The sequence below is a fragment of the Rana temporaria genome, chromosome 5 (assembly GCF_905171775.1).
Source record: "Rana temporaria chromosome 5, aRanTem1.1, whole genome shotgun sequence".
Taxonomy (NCBI): Eukaryota; Metazoa; Chordata; class Amphibia; order Anura; family Ranidae; genus Rana; species Rana temporaria.
The window spans coordinates 416281612-416303652 of NC_053493.1; positions in this window are offsets into that span (position 1 = coordinate 416281612).

The following is a 22041-nucleotide window of genomic DNA, read 5'->3' on the forward strand; positions in this document are numbered from 1 at the left end:
TCCAGAGATTTCAACCCTGGCCTCTTTTTGTTAGCAGTGCTAAGTTCCATCTGAGGCCTCGTACACACGTCCGAGGAACTCGACGGGTAAAACTCATCGTTTTGCTCATCGAGTTCCGTGTGAAGCCGCCGAGGATCTCGGCGAGCCAACTTTCCTCATTGAACAACGAGGAAATAGAGAACATGTTCTCTATTTGGCTCGACGAGGAACTCGTCGGCTTCCTCGGCCGAAAGTGTACACACGGCCAGGTTTCTCGGCAGAATTCAGCTCCGATCGAGTTTCTGGCTGAATTCTGCCGAGAAACTCGGTCGTGTGTACGGGGCCTAAGATCTTCTGCCCTCAAGGGTTACTATATATGGATCTAGTTGTCCAGCAGTCCGGACCTATTTGTTAACCTTCTACCTGAAGCTTTCCCCTCCCCCTCTCTTTTCTACGTTTGTGTATCTACTATTGGAATATATTGCCATCAAACTATATTTTAGAGACTCTATGAAGAAGCGCTGAAAGAGGCGCGAAACCGGTCGAGTCTATCCATTGCCAATTCCATCTTTCAGACATTTTATGCCTGAATCTCCATCATAAACACAGGATACTTTCATCATTCTCATCATGTTAAAGTTTTGTTAGTCACACTTAATAGTACAAAAAGTAGAGTATATCAGTCTATAATTTCCTGTTTTGCTTTGGAGATACCCTGCAATGTGTAGTTAGTTTGCTAGTTAGTTCCGTAAGGAACGTCAGTTTTTAATATGTGAACTGTACTTCTGTGTTAAATAAATAACATTTTAGAGAAAATCTCTCTGTACGACTATATTTCTACCAGCATACTGTGCCTGTAAAGTCCAACAACTAGCCCCTAGTTAATTTTCCCTTGATTCCTTTTAAAAACGATTAAAACTAGATAAAAATCAATCATATAATGTACCTGTAGTTTCTAGTTTCGTTTTTGCATGTTGTTTCCTGCCTCTCTGCCTTACAGAGCCATAGAGCAGTGATGGTTTGGAAAACAAAACTAGAAACTAGACACACAGTAATCACACCTCCTTGAAGTTAGTGACCACAGAGAGAAAGCTCCCAGTACTGTGGTCATCAGGAAACAGACAACCAGGAAGTGTGGAGATCAGAGAAGAATTACAGCAATTTGAGAGCAAAAACGAACAATGAGGACATGAAAACAGCACTGCATTAAGGTAAAGGAAGCTATTAAGATAAAAAAAAAAATATTTTACAAACCCTTTAACACTTAACTTTTAAGAATGTGTCCTTTAAAGCCAGAATCCGAGCTGCCTTAATCTTTTCACTGCCAGGCCCTGTGCTCCAAATCCAAGTCAGGTGACCGGACCATTGTTGCAATTTTTCCATTGCTTTTTTTTTCTTCTTACAGCTTTCAGAGTTTGTGAAAGACCCCTAAATCCTACTGTACATTTTCTGAAAGCATAGGACCAGAAAAAAATAAAAGGAAGGCCCTACTGATTTTTTAGGCCCTGTGATATTTGCACTGAAATCATTAATAGTGGATACATATGTGCCAATATTTACAATATTCCTGCTAAATTCCTACTAAATATAAAAGTTAAAACTGTATTGAGTTAATAAATAACTAGGGTTGTCCCGATGCCGATACCAGTATCGGTATCGGGACCGATACCGAGTATTTGCGGGAGTACTCGTACTCGCGCAAATACCCCCGATACCTAAATAGAATACTTTCCCCCCCCGCCGCTGCCGCCACATCGCACCGCTGCATCGAAAGCCGCCGCATCGCACCGCCGCATCGAAAGCCGCCGCATGGGTTAAACGCCGTGCGGGAACATCACAGCTTTCATTTGAATAGCTGTAGTGTTCCCGCGCGTATAGACACTCCCCCTTGCCCGGGATTGGATGGGTGATCGTGATCTGTCCAATCCCGAGCAAGGGGGAGTGTCTATACGCGCGGGCAAAACAGCTATTCAAATGAATGCTGTGATTTTCTCCATGCGGCGGCAAAGGTATGGGGGACATTGCTGCCAGAGGGACATTGCTGCCAGAGGGACATGGCTAGAGGGACATGGCTGCATATGTGAGGGACATTGCTAGAGGGACATTGCTAGAGGGACATGGCTGCATATGTGAGGGACATGGCTAGAGGGACATGGCTGCATATGTGAGGGACATGGCTAGAGGGACATGGCTGCATATGTGAGGGACATGGCTAGGGGGACATGGCTGCATATGTGGGGGACATGGCTAGGGGGACATGGCTGCATATGTGGGGGACATGGCTGCATTTGGGGACACATTTAAAAAAAGTATCGGTATTCGGTATCAGCGACTACTTGAAAAAAAGTATCGGTACTTGTACTCGGTCCTAAAAAAGTGGTATCGTGACAACCCTATAAATAACAAATAATTGTACATTCGCCATTTTTGTGAAATTAAGAAATTTCACTACTGTTCAAGTTTCTCTGGTACTTCACTTTTGTTGTGTAACAGATATAGGGGCCAATTCACGAACGTTTACTGCATGCAATAACAGGGTCACGTGACAATTAAAAATTATAAAAAAAAATTGTCCCCTGATTCAGAAATATCGTCAATCACGATGCCCGATCCCGGACCCGAAAAAAGAAAAAAAAACTCAGCTTGCGAGAAACGCTCCCACAGTTTTACTGCTCTGCTGGCCCACCCCATTGTGACATCACCGACAAGTGCATGCTGGATCAGTGATGTCTCAAGGGGCAGGGCCACCATGTGACATCATCAGGAAGCCCACCACTTACCTATTTAAGAACTGTCAATCGGCAGAGCAGGCAGACCACAGAAGCGTTCGCCGCGAGTGGAGCTTTTTTTTTTTATTATCCTTTCTCAGTCCAGCAGTGGTGGCAGGTGCCATAATTGAGGATGGATCTTTATTGGGAGATTTTTTTTTTCTTAAAAAAAAAAAAGAATTGTCAAAAACATTTGTACTGTCTTTATGCACTTTTGGTGAATGGGAACAGATACAATGTACCCCATACTCATTCACATAGGGGGCCCCCTTGTTAAAAGGGGCTTTCAGATTCCCGTAGACACCCACAACCACAGCTCAGGGTGGTAAGGTGCTTTGGGGTGGGCGGGAAAAGCCCCCTTGCCCCAAAGCATCCACCCCCCCCATGTTGATGGCATGTGGCTTGGTATGGTCCAGGATGGGGGCTGCCCACTCGTCCCCCCTTTCCTGACCTGCTGGTCTGTATGCTCAGATAAGGTTCTGGTATGGATATTGGGGGGCCCCCATGCCTTTTTAAAAAAAAATTGGTGTGGTGTTCCCCTTAAATTCCATACCAGAATTGAAGGGCCTGGTATGCATTGGGGGGGACCCCAAGCAGTTTTGTTTTCATAAATTTTAATTGCTGGCATGTTTTTGTTTGCATTCAACTGTTAAAAGATGCCAAGGTTGGTTTCCCGGCCTGCTCCTTAGCAACCAGCTCAATGCAATAAATGACTGCATGAAAATATGCAGTAATTACCTAATTATCGAAACTCTACCATAGTAGTTAATTACACCAGTAACAAACAGATGGCCCTGGCCCCCACCTATAACTGGCCTTCACAGCAAGGAGCAAATGGAAGGAATGGAAGGAAAATTCCCAGCTCAACTCAAAAACCAGTCTGCTTACCAACCGAATTAACCTGTCCAACAGTATAAGAAGTTAAAAACAATTGTTGTGGACATTTCTATTAACCCCTACCCCTATATACGTCGGCAGAATGGTACGGCTGGGCAGATCAACGTATATTTACGTCGCCTATAAGGCCGGGGGTTGCTCCTTGAGTCTGACTGCGGGTCCCGCGGACTCGATGCCTTTGCAAGTAAGATATCCCCTTTGGTGATGGCACAACTGTCATCTTGGAAGGTCACTACATTGCTTTGTTTTGTGAGCTTCTTAAAGATTGGGTCCAAGAACAGTGACATAGAGGATATTTTTCACAGTTATCTTTCTGGTGATACTCTAGCAAATAGCACAGCAAAGAAAACCGTCTACTATTCCTTCTGATTCCATTATTTATCCATTAGCTGTGGTGATTTTTTCTGCTTTACTCTGGTCAAGGTAAATAAAGAAATTTCTGTAATTTTCCATGTGACTCATAGGGCCAGATCCACAAAGAGCCGCCGTAACGTAAAAATTCCCATTTAAGTTACACTGCCGTAAAATTTCTACCTAAGTGCCTGATCCACAAAGCACTTACCTAGAAATTTCCGGCTGTGTAACTTAAATCCGTCCGGCGCAAGAGTTCCTATTTTCATGGGGCGAGTCCCATTTAAATTTGGGGACGCTCCCGCGCCGGACGTACTGCGCATGCTCCCGACGTCATTTTCCCGACGTGCATACGTTACGCCGAGTTTTGTGAATCGCGCCGGGTAAAAAAAGTTGCGTCGGGAAAAAAAAAGATACGGCCGGAGAATTTAAAAAAAAATAAAAATAAATAACAGCGTCGCGGGTAAGAAGGGTCTACTTTTACAAGGTGTAAACAGTTTACACTTTGTAAAAGCAGCCCTAATTTTACGATTGCAAACTAAAACTTACTGAGAAAAAACGAAGCTGAAAAGCTTTGTGGATCTCCGTAAGTGCTAATTTGCATACCCGAAGCGGCATTTCGACTCGAAATGCCCCCAGCGGCGAATGCGGTACTGCATCCTAAGATCCGGCAGTGTAAGTCCCTTACACATGTCGGATCTTCTGCCTATCTATGAGAAACTGATTCTGTGGATCAGTTCCATAGATAGAAACAGGGATACGACGGCGTATCCCTTTTGTGGATCTGGGCCATAGCTCCTGAATCAACACATCGTGCCTGCAAAGATGAGGTGCAACTTTTGGATTGAAGGGCCAGATTCACAGAAGAGATACGACGGCGTATCTCCTGATACGCCGTCGTATCTCTGTGATCCGCCCGTCCTATACGCCTGATACGCCGGCGTATCTCCTGATACGCCGTCGTATCTCTGTGATCCGCCCGTCCTAACTATGCGGCTGATTCATAGAATCAGTTACGCATAGATAGCCCTAAGATCCGACAGGTGTAATTGACTTACACTGTCGGATCTTAAGGATGCAATTCTAGGCCGGCCGCTAGGTGGCGAGGCCATTGCGGTCGGCGTAGAATATGCAAATGACTAGTTACGGCGATTCCCGAACGTCCGCGCTGCCCGTCGATCTAACTTTACGTCATTTCCGTTGAGATACGGCGCGTAAAATTAGGGCTGAGCCCTAGGTGTTCTAAGCCATGTTAAGTATGGCCGTCGTTCCCGCGTCGAAATTTAAAAAATCACGTCGTTTGCGTAAGTCGTCCGTGAATGCTGCTGGACGCCATTTATGTTAACGTCTAAACAAATGACGTCCGTGCTTGCGCCGAGCGCATTTACGTTACACCGCCGCAAGTTTACAGGTAAGTGCTTTGTGAATCAGGCACTTAACGCTGCAAACTTGCGGCGGTGTAACGTAAATGGATTACGTTTCGCCGCCGCTGCGTAGCGGAAATGTATGTGAATCTGGCCCGAAAAGCATATTAAAGTGGTAGTAAACTCTGTACTACCACTTTCACCTACAGGTAAGCCTATAATAAGGCCTATAATAAGGCTTACCTGTAGGTATAAAGAATATCTCCTAAACCTGTACGGTTTAGGAGATATTCTCCTCGCAATGCGCCGCTGACCGCAGCCACCGGACCTTGCCGGAAATGAGGTCTCCCAGCCAATCAAGAGCGCTGGAGCGGCGAAACCCGGAAGACACGCCGAGGCAAGATGACATATCCCTCGGGGTGGACCAGGTAAGTTCCCCACACCTCGTTCCAAGGTAAGTATTTCATAATGAGCTAGTATGCGGTGCATACTAACTCATTATGGCTTTTGCTTTTCAGGTATTAAAAAAAAAAAACAGCGGGTTTACTACTGCTTCAATTATCTAAAGCAAAATCAGTTTCTTCCTTCACTTGTTTGGCCAGTTTGTTATTGCATTTTAGCATTCCAGATTCTGCAGTCTGACCTTGTTTCTTGCACACAAAACATTCTCGTGTTTCTTGTTGCATGTTACCGTTTTTATTCCTATTTTTCATCTTTAAAACAGACTGCCAGCAAACTGCCGGTAAATAAAACTACAAGCCCAGGTCTCGTTCTGGGTGGACGCCATATGACGACCGCCCTCGTGCACCTCCGGGGGTGCAGCGCGGCGATCACAGCTGCGCCGTGTTACTAGGACCCCGATCTGCTGTGACCAATTACCGGCATCTACAAGGATGAGGGTAATCGGCTCTCCTCGCCTCACGCTGACAGAGTGTGAGGAGAGGAGAGCTGATCAGCGGAATCTCCTCACAGGGGACAGCTAGGTATGTAATCAGGGCACTGATCATCACTTTGCGGGGGCGGCAAAAAAGCATTCCTCCGCTGTTTCCAGGCCTCCCGTCCCATCGGGAGATCTGATCCACGATCCGGCACTTCCTCCGGCTAGAGTAAAGGCCCGTTAACACGATCGGATATTCCGATAACAATTGTCCGACGCGCGTGTTATGTCGGATAATCCGACATTCGGACAATTGGTGTCGAAATTTCCAACAACAAATGTTGGGTGTTCATGCTCTCAAATTGTCCGACAATTGTGTTCCGTTGGATTATCCGAACGTGTGTACACAAATCCTTGGGATAAAATCCAAAAGTACAAACACGCATGCTCCGAACCAATGCTAACCATCAGACAAGTTGCCCAAAGGGTGGCGCTAAAGAGCATAAAAAACATGTAATTTAGTGAATGTTGACTGAAAATGTCGTCTGTATGGAGAACAAGTTCATGGACAATGCCCAGGGCCGGCCCTACCATGGGACCCGATGGTACCATTGTACCAGGCAGCACTTTCAGGGGGGCAGCAAATTTCCTGCCTGCACGCCATCCCATTCTGCCAGCTCCAGTCTCCACTCCACTGTGGGGCTAATTGCATGAATAGAGCCATAACAGGTCCTTTTTATACTCCTATATACATGTATAGAGCCATGATAGGTCCACTTTAGTTATCATGATATAAAATAATGGATGTGGGGGCATTTTGGTGGGCGTAATTTTTTTTTTGGGGGGGGGCAGCATTTCATTCTTGGTACCAGGCAGCACAATGTCTTGGGCCGGCACTGACAATGCCCTTCACACAAAAATCCACGGAATTGCTCGATGGAAGTCCGATCGTGTGTATGAGGCTTTAGACTGAAATGAATGAATGAATGAATGAATGACTTGTATAGCGCAACGCATGCGAACTGAATCGCCTCTGGGCGCTTTTTTCCAGCCAGTATCTGCTTGGCTGGTGCGGTCATTTTTACCCCGTAGGATCATGACACGCTAGGGACACACAGTCGTACACACATATATACATATATACTGGGCCAATTTGGACGAGATCCAATTTACCTACCAGCATGTCTTTGGAGTGTGGGAGGAAACCGGAGTACCCGGAGGAAACCCACGCAGACACAGGGAGAACATGCAAACTCCAGGCAGATGGTGTCGTGGTTGGGATTCGAACCAGCGACCCTTTTGCTGCTAGGCGAAAGTGCTACTCACTGCACCAATTAAGCCGGAAACTGATTTTTTTCAGTCCCGATACTAGTATTGGTATTGGGACAACCCTACTAAATACACAATCAGATTGCATAGCGTAAGGCCATCTTTATACAAGTACATAGGAGGGAGTGGACAGAAACACTCAGCTGTCAAGACCCTATCACATCTCTGCATATCGTGAACTCGTATTCCCACTATTTTATTTTTTTTAGCGAGTGGGGGAGGCGTTTTGGAGCATTTTCACTCATCACACACAGGGAAGCCCATCCATCTGAATGTGCCGCCCTCCACACAGCAATCGCCCCAAAGAAGCTTACATTTTTTTTTTAGAGCAGAGCTTGGTGCGTTTTTTACTGCGATTTTTGATTATTATTATTGTTATACAGGATTTATATAGCGACATGAGTTTGCGCAGCGCTTAACAAAATGAAGGCAGACATTACAGTTACATTACAATTTGGTACAAGAGGATTTAAAGTTTAGCCTCTAAATCAGGGGTCTCCAAACTTTCTAAAGAAAGGGCCAGTTTACTGTCCTTCAGTCCTTCAGACTTTAAGGGGGCCGGACTGTGCTCAGTGGGAATAAACAATGCCTGATCTGAAGTGGCTGGAAGGAATTATGCCCCAGTGTTGGTGTCAGTGGAAGGCAACGTGCCCCATTGTTGGTGTCAGTGGCATGAATTATGCACCATTGTTGTTGTCAGTGGCAGGAATATTGCCTCAAGGGCCCAATAAAGGCAAGCAAAGGGCCACATCCGGCCCCAGGGCCACACTTTGGAGACCACTGCTCTAAGGAAACACATATAATATGTAATAGTTAATAGTACTGCAACGGTCAGGGGTTAACATTCCACCAACCCAAGACAGCTTATCCGACACTCCACAATCCAGCAGACACGATCCATAAGAACTCCCCAGAATAACGAGACACAAGCTCTGTTCTCTGGGTCCAAACGAATGAATACTTTAATGGTAAACTCAGCTCTTCTTATACAGTTAACAACCAAATATGGACAATGACTCAACTCCACCCACAACATGACACAAGGAACTTCAATACACATTCCTTTAGATAATGACATTCAGATAATCTACATGAACTAATTACTAATCATTACCCAGACGTTCTGACTCCGAGATAAGCTATTCTCACCTGATACACAATACACATTCCTTCGTAGAAGTAAGTCAGACGTCTGACCTTTAGAGGGTGCAAAGTCACAACACATATTATCATCAATAGTATTTTCACACAAAACAGTGCTAATTAGCATCACACAATGAGAGGTCCTTCAGAAGCCAGACTTAATTAGCACCTCAACAGTCTATGTTCCACATTGAAGGAGACACTCTCCTATTGACCTGTTGTGGTCAGAATGAACAACTTGTAATATTTCAAGATATCCTGCAATACATGAATTATCATTACTGTCCCATCTCATGTAATTCATGATATCAGTTATCAGTCATCCTATGCCCCTATTGGACAAAGGATGACCCTAGACCCAAGAGTCATTAGTGAAGCTGGCACAGGAGTACCCCACATCCTTCAAAAGTTTCTGGGTATCAAGGGCCATTCCGTTACAAGTACCATCATCCAGAATTAGGCCCCGTACACACCATAGAATCCATCCGCAGATAAATCCCAGCAAATGGGTTTCAGCGGATAGATCCTATGGTGTGTACACGCCAGCGGATCTGTTTCCGCGGATATATCTCCCCTGGGATGGATTCCAGCAGATCGAATATTCGCTGACATGCAGAACATATCCATCTGCTGGAGTCCATCCCAACGGATGGATCCGCTGGTCTGTATAGACTCACCGGATCCATCCGTCCGAAGGGATCCCCCGCATGCGTCGTAATGATTCGACGCATGCGTGGAATTCCTTATATGACAGCGTCGCGCACGTCGCCGCGTCATAATCGCGGCGACGGCGCGACACGTCATCGCCAGAGGATTTCGGCGCGGATTTCAATGCGATGGTGAGTACACTCCAAAATCTGCTGAAATCCTCGAGAGCTGGACCGTATCCGCGGATAAATTCTATCGTGTGTATGGGGCCTTAGAGTTGAATAGAAATTGGACTTTTGGTCCCCAGACCAAAAAACAAACAAACAATGGATTAGGGGCAATTGGACTATTGCGGTACAAGTAAATAGATAGAATCAAACGTAGAAGTACATATATAGAAGAAATATACGTTTTTACTAATACAAAATCAATAAAACACAAACAATAATGTACAGTTTAAAAGCATAGTGACAGACCATACTATACCATAAGAGAACTACTAGACTCCCAGACTCCCCGGAACACTGGCGCGCATGCGCGTGCGCACGGTACAAAGCAGCCTTTACAGAGCGATAATCTCTAATCTCTCTTGGCACCAGTCTGCCTATTTAACCACTTAAGGACCACCTCCTGCACATATACGTCGGCAGAATGACACGGCTGGGCACAAGCACATACCTATACGTCCTCTTTAAGTGCCCAGCCGTGGGTCGCGGGCGCGCACTCGCGTCCCGGTCCGAACCTCCGTGAGTGCGGCCGTGGGACCCGCGGACCCGATCACCGCCGGAGTCCCGCGATCGGTCCCCGGAGCTGAAGAACGGGGAGAGCTGTGTGTAAACACAGCTTCCCCATTCTTCACTGTGGCGCTGTCATTGATAGACTGTTCCCTGATATAGGGAAAGGCGATCAATGACATCACACATCCAGCCCTGCCCCCTACAGTTATAAACACATATGAGGTCACACTTGACCCCTTCAGTGCCCCCTAGTGGTTAACTCCCAAACTGCAATTATCATTTTCAAAGTAAAAAATGCATTTTTATAGCATTTTTTGCTGTGAAAATGACAATGGTCCCAAAAATGTGTCAAAATTGTCCGATGTGTCCGCCATAATGTCGCAGTCACGAAAAAAATTGCGGATCGCCGCCATTAGTAGTTCAAAAAAAATTATTAATAAAAATGGAATAAAACTATCCCCTATTTTGTAAACGCTATACATTTTGCGCAAACCAATCGATAAACGCTTATTGCAATTTTTTTTACCAAAAATAGGTAGAAGAATACGTATCGGCCTAAACTGAGGAAATTTTTTTTTTTATATATTTTTGGGGGGATATTTATTATAGCAAAAAGTAAAAAATATTGCATTTTTTTTTAATTGTCGCTCTATTTTTGTTTATAGCGCAAAAAATAAAAACCGCAGTGGTGATCAAATACCACCAAAGGAAAGCTCTATTTGTGGCAAAAAAAAGGACACCAATTTTGTTTGGGAGCCACGTCGCACGACCGCGCAATTGTCAGTTAAAGCGACGCAGTGCCCAATCGCAAAAAAAAACTGGTCAGGTCCTTTACCTGCATAAAGGTCCGGGTCAAAAATGGTTAAAGGGGGCTCTGACTTCCAAACAGTGCTGACTGGTCTTCAGCTGTGCCCTGATTTCCTGACTCCCGTTGTGTTCTGCTTGGTTCCCGTTGTTGACTTTGGCTTTCCCTGACACGCCTCTGGACTCTGATACCTCTCTGATTAATAGGTTCCTGATCCCGGCTATCCATTGACTCTGCTCCTGCTGATTCCCTTGTACCTTGCTGCCTACCCGTTACTGAACCCAGCTACCCACTTGACCCTGCTTCTGCTGATGACTTGGTACCCCGCTGCCTGCCTGTTTACCAACCCGGCTATTCCTCTGACCTCTGCCTTCCGGAAGTTCCAGCAAGCTGTTAACCCAGAACCTGCAAGTTGGTTGTAGTTCCCCTTAACTTTGGCTGGCCCCTCAGGCACTACCCGTGCTCTGTGCCTGTTGACCTGCCCGTGTCTCCAAGCCTACATCTTCACCTGCAAATTCTGCAAGCAACACTTACAGGCACTCATGTTCCTCCTGACCCTAGCCGCCATCTGTCCCACTCTCAGCAGGGCTTGGGCTGGAGATACAAGAGAGGCCAACCTCATCATATCAGACTCCTACCAGGTACCCGACACATACATATCACCAGAATAATGGTCCCTGAAGGGGGAAGATCACAATGGGATTGAGGGTCACAGGGACCATCTCAACTAGTTTTGCGGCTGGTTGCCGACTTCGTCAGGAGAATATCTGCAATTTATTGACAATCAATCAATAACTGAACAGTAAAGATACAAACAAACCTAACAGAGTAATAATGTGTACAGTGGGGAGCAGGGGCTGAGCTGCTTGCCTAAAACCCTGCTAATCCAGAAGACCAAGGGTCACCAGTCAGGGTCTAACACGGCGACCAAGGGGGACGTGTACGTAAATGGCCATACTATCTAAGTATATAAAATGACCATTAGTAATAGGTAGCATAGTGGGAGTGAGAGTTTTGTGTTTCATTTTTTCCTGTGACACGCATAGTGCAGTCTGTTGATTTAAATGGACTATGCTATATGTGGCTTATGGGACATGTTGGCATTTTGTGGGCTACGTGTTTTTTACTGTGCATTTCTTATTATTATATCAATTTGGTAAATCTAAAGGAGATTGTACAATACGCTAAATAACCCCCCCCCCCCCCCATTGTCTAATTGAGTGTGGAAGTGATGGAGGACATTCTACTGTGCTGAGACATACCAGATCACCGATTGAAGAAATATGTTATCTGTACAAACTGTGTCATCCTATGAACCAGATTTACATTTCTCACCAGATTTTACCAGATTCAGCTCAGATTTCCTGTAATATGATAATTTTACATGTCTTCTGACCCCCCCAGATAGCTTTACATGACCATTCCATACCCATAACACAGCATGGATGGGGCTCAGTGAAGGTGGTAATGAATAGTGTTGCTCACGAATATTCGTATTGCGAATATTTGGCTCGAATATGGCATATTCGAGTATTCGCGATATATTTCGAATTTCGCGGTGAATATTCGCAATTCCGAATATTCGCATTTTTTCAATTTTATTTTTAAAACAGATCACATCCTATCGACGTCTAAAAGCATTGCTGGTATGATTAGAGACCCTGGGCCGAGTAGCTAAGCTGAGGCGATCCTTTTATGTTGCCGAATTGAAAAAAAAAAAATTGCGAATTTTCGCTAATGCGAATGCGAAAATGATTGCGAATTTTCGATAACTGTGGTAGGAGAACTCTGATTGTCTCTGATGCAAAAGGGGGGGGCTTTGTGTATGTTTCTGTTATGAATATTTGTATGTTTGATATTATTTTTTTTTGTAAGAAGGAAAAAATTGCGCATACCTTAAAAAAAGGGGAGAATACAGCAGCAACTCAAAAATGTTATACAACATAAATTAATACAAGACAGAAAATGGAGTCGCTCTACAAGAATAAAAAATATGTCTAGTGACAAGACATGTGGGCAAATTATAAAATAAGCAAGCGCAAATAACTTGTGAAATACACAGTGAAACAAATATATAAAGAAATATAGTCCCAATAATAGAAAAATAATCTTTCATAAAAATGTCTTTGATATGTGAAGTGAAAAAAAGTCCAAAGCATGCAGCATGAACGTGTTCAATCTTCAAGGTGTTTGATTGACAAACGGCTGTGACAGATGGATAGAGTAAAGAATCACCACCAATGCAAAACACTTTTTATTTTCTATTGTAAAATATCAAGAATATTCTGAGCCAATCAGAGTGCTCCTTCCGCATTTGCCGAATATTCGCAATTATTTTGTATTGTAAAATATCAAGAATATTCTGAGCCAATCAGAGTGCTCCTTCCGCATTTGCCGAATATTCGCAATTATTTTGTATTGTAAAATATCAAGAATATTCTGAGCCAATCAGAGTGCTCCTTCCGCATTTGCAGAATATTCGCAATTATTTTGTATTGTAAAATATCACGAATATTGTGAGCCAATCAGAGTGCTCCTACAACATTTGTCGAAATTGCGCAGTAAATATCGCATTCGCATTTTGTGAAATTTCGAAAAAATATCAAGAATATTCTGAGCCAATCAGAGTGCTCCTACCGCAGTTATAGAAAATTCGCAATTATTTTCGCATTCGCAATAGCGAAAATTCGCAATCATTTCATTTCGATAAAATATCACGAATATTCGAATTTAGCGAATATATCTCGAATATTCGACTATATATTCGAGATATATCGCAAAATCGAATATGGCGTATTCTGCTCAACACTAGTAATGAAGGTGTGGAGGTGTCTGATCGGGTCACACAGATCATAAAAGGACAGCTGCCCAGCCTCATAATCCACATAGATCCTGACTCTGTAACTGGAGAGATTGGGAGATAATCTCATCTGTTTATTGTCATGTATTAGAGAACACCCACCGCTATACCTGCGAAAAACCCAGGACTTCTTATTATATCCAATCCATGACTGGTCTCCTCTCCTCTCTATACTGGGATAACACACCCCAACACTGCAATCTTCTGACTCTCTGACATCCACTTCCCAGTAATGTCGCCCCGAGGAAAATCTCTGACTGCTTAATATCTGGAACCATGACTGAAATCTCTCCAATGTTTCTGGATGATTCTGCTCTATATCTGACCAGGATACAGTTTTCATGTCATCTGATATCTGTAGATTATTATGAGCTGTGTTCATATCCAGTAATATGTCTGAACCTTCTGGTATATAGAAGAATACATTTACCTCTTTTATCATATCAGATAACCCTGTGTGTAATGTGTGTGAGATTCCAGACACATCCAGATCCCCTCTATCATGTCTCTCTCTTTCCTCATTATCTCCCTCCTCAGTATCACACAAGTCCCCTGTGTCTGATTCCTGTAGGACAGTCAGTGGGTCAGTCATGTTACACAGCTTCTCAATGTCCTCCATCTTCCTGGACAGATCCTCCTTCTTTATTTCCAGCTGATGGATCAGACCAGACAATGAGATCCGCTCTTCCTGGCTGGAGATGTTCCTCCGGACTCTCTTCTCCAGGTCCTCCAGATGTCTCCTGAGCTCTATGAACAGGGCAGTGACTCTCTCTGTTAGACCGGCCGATTTTTTTTGTACTTTTCTCCTGCGATCCTGCAGACTCTGAACTTTTTTCTTTTTTTTGGAGACTCTTGTTAACCACATCAGCTGCGGGGGACGAGGGGGGGCGCGGAGGAGGAAGACACATCGGACGGATGAGGAGGACAGGAGGGGGACCAGAGAAGAAGGGGAGGGGAGGTGGTGGTTATCACGTCCGGGAGGAGGAAGACACAAGGGACAGTTGGGGGTGATCGGTGCAGCAGAGGCACAGCCATGAGCACCGATCTCCATGCATGGCTTTTGATCAGTGCTTCTTCTCTTCCTCCCGTGGCTTTCAGCAGAAAAGCCATTCAGGGGGGATCCGTGCTCACAGCTGTCCCCACCGCACCATCATCCCAGACTGTCACTGGACAGCGACAGATGTGTGCAGAAGTGACAGGACTAATGAGCGCGCTCTTCTTCTCCTTTGCGCACAGTTTCCCCTCCCCAGGCGTGCGTGTAGAGGTGGGCAGGGAGTCTGATGATGTAATGACTTTGCCCACTGAGTGCCATACAACAGACCCGCCCACTGAATCCAGAGTTTTAAAGGAGCCGACTATCCAAAGAGATAGCAATCAGAATTAAAATACAGTTGCCTAGCTGACTCCTATCACTCCCTATGCAGTTTGTCAGCATTCCCCACAACAGCTTCCAATTCACTGACACTATGGCTGCTCTGTGCTCCACTTTTATAGTGAGGGACGAGCTTAACCAAAAGCTCCATTATTGGTAGAGTTGGGTGAACAGTTCGGTGCTAGCATGAGTTTGGGTCAAACATTACCCTTTCCCTTTTCAACAAACACCCGAATTATCTGGGCATTCGACCATTTGTTTGGCCCACCAAATGACCACAATGCACTGCGCTGCTGCATAGTGCATTGGAAACCCTGAGTGGCTGAAGCAATGAACCCTTTACCCAATCAAGGCACAAAGCACTGGCAGAGCCATGATTGGAGAAAGTAATGATGACTCTATCCAATCATGGCTCATTGCTCTTAGTCCTGCCCCACACTATAAAACTATTCTCCCAATTTGTAGTGTGATAGCGGCATGGAGAGAGATAGAACAGGACTCTGTTCAAAGCTACTAGCGAGATAGGCCCGGATTCACAAAGCACTTGCGCCGACGCATCTCCAGATACGCCACGTAAGTGCAAATATGCGCCGTCGTATCTGTGCGGACCCACAAACTAAGATACGCCTAAAAACAGGCTTTGTGATGGACGTGAAAATAAAATGAATATTTTACTAGTGTTAGAATCACTTAAATGTTGCTTTTCTTATATTCTTATATATTGTTTTTATATTCCTTTTACTGTTTATTTGTTTCATACGCATTATGCATATGTATGTATGGGAATGATCAATACTGCTTATTTTCCTTGATAAGATTTATCAGATATTGTTTTAAAGTTATGAACCCAGCATTGAAAATATAAAGAAGCAGATATTACATTGTAAAATTTACCATTTGAAATGGAGTAACAAAAGGACATGTTATTAAGAGCAGATGTCATCCCCCCCACTCTCCACTCTAAACATGGAACTGGGTTTGGGACTTTGAATGAGGCATGTGAATAACACATGCCTCCATCCCTAAAAGTTGAAAAAAAGAAAGGGTTGGGACTTTAAATGAGATGCGTGTTGATGCAAACAGTATGTATAAGTAAATAAGTAAAATTGTATAGCGTAATAACCAGGCTCAAACTTACCAACCAAATTGCAAGCCGGATTCAGCTGTCTAACTTCGTATGTTAAAAGCAGAGGATTGGTTGCACACATTTGCAAATATATGGATAAACCACAGGCCGCTTACAAGGCTCTCTGCATTACTGTGGTCCTAACTAAACTTTTCTAGTTTCCTCAATGAGGCATACAAGTGCTAATGAGTAGATGGAGAGCAGGTGACTAGGGGTGTGTGTCACCTGCCAACCTCCATCTAAAATAGGTATGGCAATAAAAAGCACTGGAAAAAACGCATAAGGGTAAATGTATAAGCATCAAAATCGCATCTCCATCCCTATTGGTAAACATGGAACTGGGTTTGGGACTTTGAATGAGGCATGTGAATAACCCATGCCTCCATCCCTAAAAGTTGAAAGAAAGAAAGGGTTGGGACTTTAAATGAGATGCGTGTTGATGCAAACAGTATGTATAAGTTTGTCAGGAGTGCACATCTTTCTATATCTTACCTTTCTTTCTTCTCCTTTCATTCCTTCTTTTTAGTGGCTTTCCTTTCCTCTTCTTGCATCCTTTTTGAGTGAGCAGTGAGTTATATGCAGTGGCGGTGCGTCCATAGAGGGCGCAGGAGCACCACCCCCTCTCGCTCCTGCACCGCCACTGAATACAATACATAGATTCATGCATTGCATGAATCCATGTATTGCCGTTGCCGCCCACTATTCAGATGGCCGGCCCCCTGGTGAGCGCCGGCACTCTGAATAACGGCAGCTGGTTGGCTTTGGAAGTGAGGGCTGTAATCGGCTTCCAAATAGTTAACCAGGGGACGCACGGGGTGTGCGTTCCCTGATTAACACTGACAGGCATCTCAGCCAATCAGGTTCACCGGTTCTGGTTAACGGTAACCTGATTGGCTGAAGCGTCATCGAAGGCAGGAGAACATATCAAGGGAAGGTGGAAGGAGGATGGCTGACCCCAGAAAAGGTAAGTGTCGGGCGGGGGGGGGGGGGGGAATCTGGCAGCATTTTACAGGGCACAGTGGCGACAATTGATGGGCACAGTGGCAACAATTGATGGCACAGTGGGTGCGTTTGGCATGGCACAGTGGTGACAATTGATGGGCACAGTGTTGACAATTGATGGCACAGTGGTAACAATTGATGGCACAGTGGCTGCGTTTGATGGCATGGAACAGTGGAGACAATTGATGGCACAGTGGCTGCGTTTGGCATGGCACAGTGACGACAATTTATGGCACAGTGGTGACATTTGATGGCACAGTGGTGACAATTGATGGCACAGTGGTGACATTTGATGGCACAGTGGTGAAAATTGATGGCACAGTGGCGACAATTGATGGCATGGCACAGTGGTGACAATGAGCACAGTAGCAACAATTGATGGCACAGTGGCTGCGTTTGATGGCATGGCACAGTGGTGACAATTGATGGGCACAGAGGCGATAAATGATGGCACAGTGGCTGCGTTTGATGGCATGTCACAGTGGCTGCATTTGATGGCATGGCACAGTGGTGACAATTGATGGCATGGCACAGTGGCGACAATTGATGGGCACAGTGGCTGAGTTTGATGGGCACAGTGGCTGCGTTTGATGGGCACCGTAGCTGCGTTTGATGGGTACAGTGAGTCTGCAATTGTTTTGTTTTATTTTTTCGTTAGTTTGCGCCCCCTAAAAATTTTGAGCACCAGCCGCCACTGGGTATATGGTACATCGCAGTATGTGAAATATTGTAGGGATTTGAACAGATCCATTCCTAACTATAACTTGGATTCTTTGCCTAGTCTACTCTCCCCACTCATTTTATAGCACAGATTGCTATTGATAATAACCACATGGTCATGTGGTTTTGGTTCCCTCCTCTTCTTTTCCATGGAGTCTAAAAGAGTGACAGGGACCCTTCGAATATGCCAACTTTTTTTATATTAACGCATAGAGTAAAGAAATACAACAAGTATATTTGTTGGAATACATCATAATGTACATATTTCTAGTACCCTGTTTCCCCCGAAAATAAAACCTACCCCTAAAATAAGACCTAGTGCAATTTTCCAGGAGCACTGCAATATAAGCCCTACCCCGAAAATAAGCCCTAGTTTAAAATGCTTGTAAAATCCTATAACCCACTCTATTACAGTAGTACACAATGTGTGTGTTTCTGTAATATAAATGCAGGTAAGAGAGCTCCGGCAGGTCACAAAAGCGCAGAACGGTGCTATAATGAAGGTATTTGGCACAATTATATTACAGAAATACACACATTGTACATTATATACTACAGTAATAGAGTGGATTACAAGATTTTACAAGCATTTTAACTAAGTTCACACTGGGGATTCCTAACAGGCAGGTAGAGATAGGGGAAGAGAAGACAGCACATTACATAGTAAGACCTACCCCAAAAATAAGCCCTACTGTGTCTTTTGTTGCCAAAATCAATATAAGACCCGGGCTTATTTTCGGGGAAACACGGTATCTTGATGTATCTTTTTGTACACTGCAATACCTATCCTACAACAATCTTTTGTTTTGGAATTTGATATGTAAACTTTGAATAGAAATGATTGGGGAAAAAAAATATCTTATAAATTGACAAATTTGTGTAAAATAAACATATTTCCGTTTTCTGTCCACATTTTCCAAAAACGTGACAAAATGGCATATTTTAAAGACTCGTTATACCTCATATGCTAAAATCAGAGCGTTTGTTTTCCAAAATAGGGTTATTTTGTAGGTGTTTCCATTGTCCTGGTGCTCAAGGGCCTTTAAATGTGTGATAGGTAGTCAGGAAATTAGATGGGCAATTTATGCTACTTGAAAGCCCAAAAGGTGCGTCTTGGATTTTGGGCCCCTCTATGTGGCTAGGCTGTGAAAAAATCTCACACATGTTGTATCCCCTTATTTACAAAATGTGTTTTGGGGTGTAACTGCAAGAATGCCTATGTGAGAAATAAGTTGTTAAAATAAAAAAAAATTTAAAAAAATCTATACACATTTTATTTACTTTTTTCATTTTCCAAAAAATTCCAACTTTCAAAGATTCACCATATGCCTCTTACTAAATCCCTCAGGATGTCTACTTTCCAAAAAGGGGTAATTGCGGGATATCTGTACTGTCCTGGCATTTTAGGGCCTCAGGGAATGAGATAAACCATCCGTACATCAGGATTGATCAATTTTCAGATATACTGTATGTACCATAACTTGTAGACTCACAATAACATAGCTTGTACAACGTTCACACAGACTAAATCATATACACTAATTTGGGTTATTTTTACCAAATAAATGTTGCAGATTGTGTAGATAGCGCACTCCTGAACAATGCATTGTGTACATAGCGCACCCCTGAACCCTGCATCGTGTATGTAGGACACTGTTGATCTCTGCATTGTGTATATAGCACAATCCTGAATACAGCATTGTGTACATAGCGCACTACTGAACCCTGCATTGTGTACATGGCGCACTCCTGATCCCTGCATCATGTGCGTAGTGCATTCCTGATCTCTGCATTGTGTAGATAGCGCACTACTGAACCCTGCATTATGTACATAACGCACTCCTGAACCCTGCATTGTGTACATAACACACTCCTGAACCCTGCATTGTGTACATAACACACTCCTGAGCCCTGCATTGTGTGTGTAGTGCTCTCCCGATCTCTGCATTGTGTATGTAGTGCACTCCTGATCTCTGCACTGTGTACGCATTTTATTCCTGAACCCTCCATTGTGTGCGTAGCGCACTCCTAAACCCTTATTATGATGGAAGCGTGGTTGAGATACTGCACCTATTCTTTGAGAAAAAAGCCCTGACCACCAGTATATAAGGGGATAGATCACCAGTATATAAGGGAACTGACCACTTGTATACAAGGGGACTGACCACCAGTATAAAAGAGAACTGCCCACCAGTATACAAGGAAACTGATCACCCTTATACAAAGGATATGACCACCAGTATACAAGGGGATTGGCCACTTGTATACAAGAGAACTGACCACCCATATACAACCATGCCAATGGTGCAGCAGAAAACATATAGCACAGTGAGGAAGGTTTGTGGTCCAGGATGATAGGACAGTCAAAATTAGTAGTGGCGCCCCCCACAGTTGAGGAATGCTGGCCACCCGCATACCGGAAGCAGTGTGGCCGCTTTATGGGGGCGCTAGACTAATTTGCCTCTAAGCCCAGTCTGCTCCATAAGACTGGCGCTACACTAACAGTAACAGTGTAGCGCAAGCCGGTGGGGACTCTTTCCGTGCACCCCCCCCCCCTGCAAAGTGCTGCCCTAGGCCTGGGCCTTGTTGTCCTAGGCCAGGATACAGCGTTGGTTACAGTGTTATATTACAAGCCATAGAAAATTAAGAAACATCCACTTGCTGTCCACACCCAGCTTGGCCACAGGTGCGCGATAGGCTTTGCGTGCCACAGTAGCTTCCCCACTTGTTCCTCAAGCACCACCATAGCCGCCCCTGATTGTTCTGTATAATAAGAAGATGTGTTCTGGTGGACCCAATTGTTTTTTAGTAAGACTGATTTGTTATTTTCAGTAAATTTGGTCTGAAATCTTCATTTTATTTTTTACCAAAACTTTGTAGACAATTGCCTTTTAGGTTTCCCCCGAAGGAGTAAAAAAACATTTTCTATTTAAAGTTATCCCTGAGTAGTTTCCATCAGAGAAAATTGTCCCTTTTTCTCTCCTTTACCACCTCCTGACCTGTACGGCCATCAATTGTCACAGAGTATCAAACATCACATCACAACCAACTCTTCTGATATTTTTATTGGTGAATTTATACAGATATATGAACCATCTCCAAGATTTACTGCCATATTCTTTATATGATATGGGATGTATAATACACTATAAAGAGAAGAAATATAAAAGATTCTAAATACAAAATCTATCAGATAATAATCCTTCATCCTGGCTCCTGGTATGTGTCATTTGTTGTATATTTGTTATATAGGTGAGTGCCGTCTATTCTTCTCTGTTATCAGATACTTTAGGACAAGACGTGTGTTACATTGTCATCACCTGAGCTGCTGAAAGTCACACACGACCCCTCACAGCGTGGGGTCCAAATATCACTGAGCGAGAACGGATACATCCGATGTTCTATAACTTATCATACAAATACCCCGAGAGGAGCTTCTCACTAACCAGGGAGACCAAGAACAATGGTTTAATACTGATCCAAAAATAGTAAAGTAAACTCTATTAGGAATATATGAAACATTATAATAGATGAGAAATGTATATGACATTGGGGACTTGAAGTGGCAATATCTGGATGATGGGTGTAGCTGCACCCATCACCCAGATTTTTTTTTTTAGCAGGCGATTCCTTGCAATGTAAAAGCCATCATAGCGGCTGTTTAGCCACCCGATTGCTTTTACAGGCAGCGGGAGAGGACAACCCCCACCACCCTCTGATGCTTCTCTGGTCTCGCCCGTGAGATAGGGGAACCGGAGAATGAATCCACCATGGTTTACCATAGATCTAGCCCTGGACCAGATGGTCCCTGGACAACTCTATGACCCTCAGAGGCCGGAAGTGACGCCATGACGTTACTTCCGACGCCAGCAGAAGTTTTTTGCTGGAAAGCCTGAGAGCGATTTGTTTTCATTATCTCAGGCTTTCTAGCCTAGAGGAGAGATGTGGGGACTTATAGGCCCGGATTCACATACAGCGGCGCATACAGTATCTCCTTTACGCTACGCCGACGCAGCGCAGAGAGGCAAGCACTGAATTCACAAAGCATTTTCTCCCAAATCTG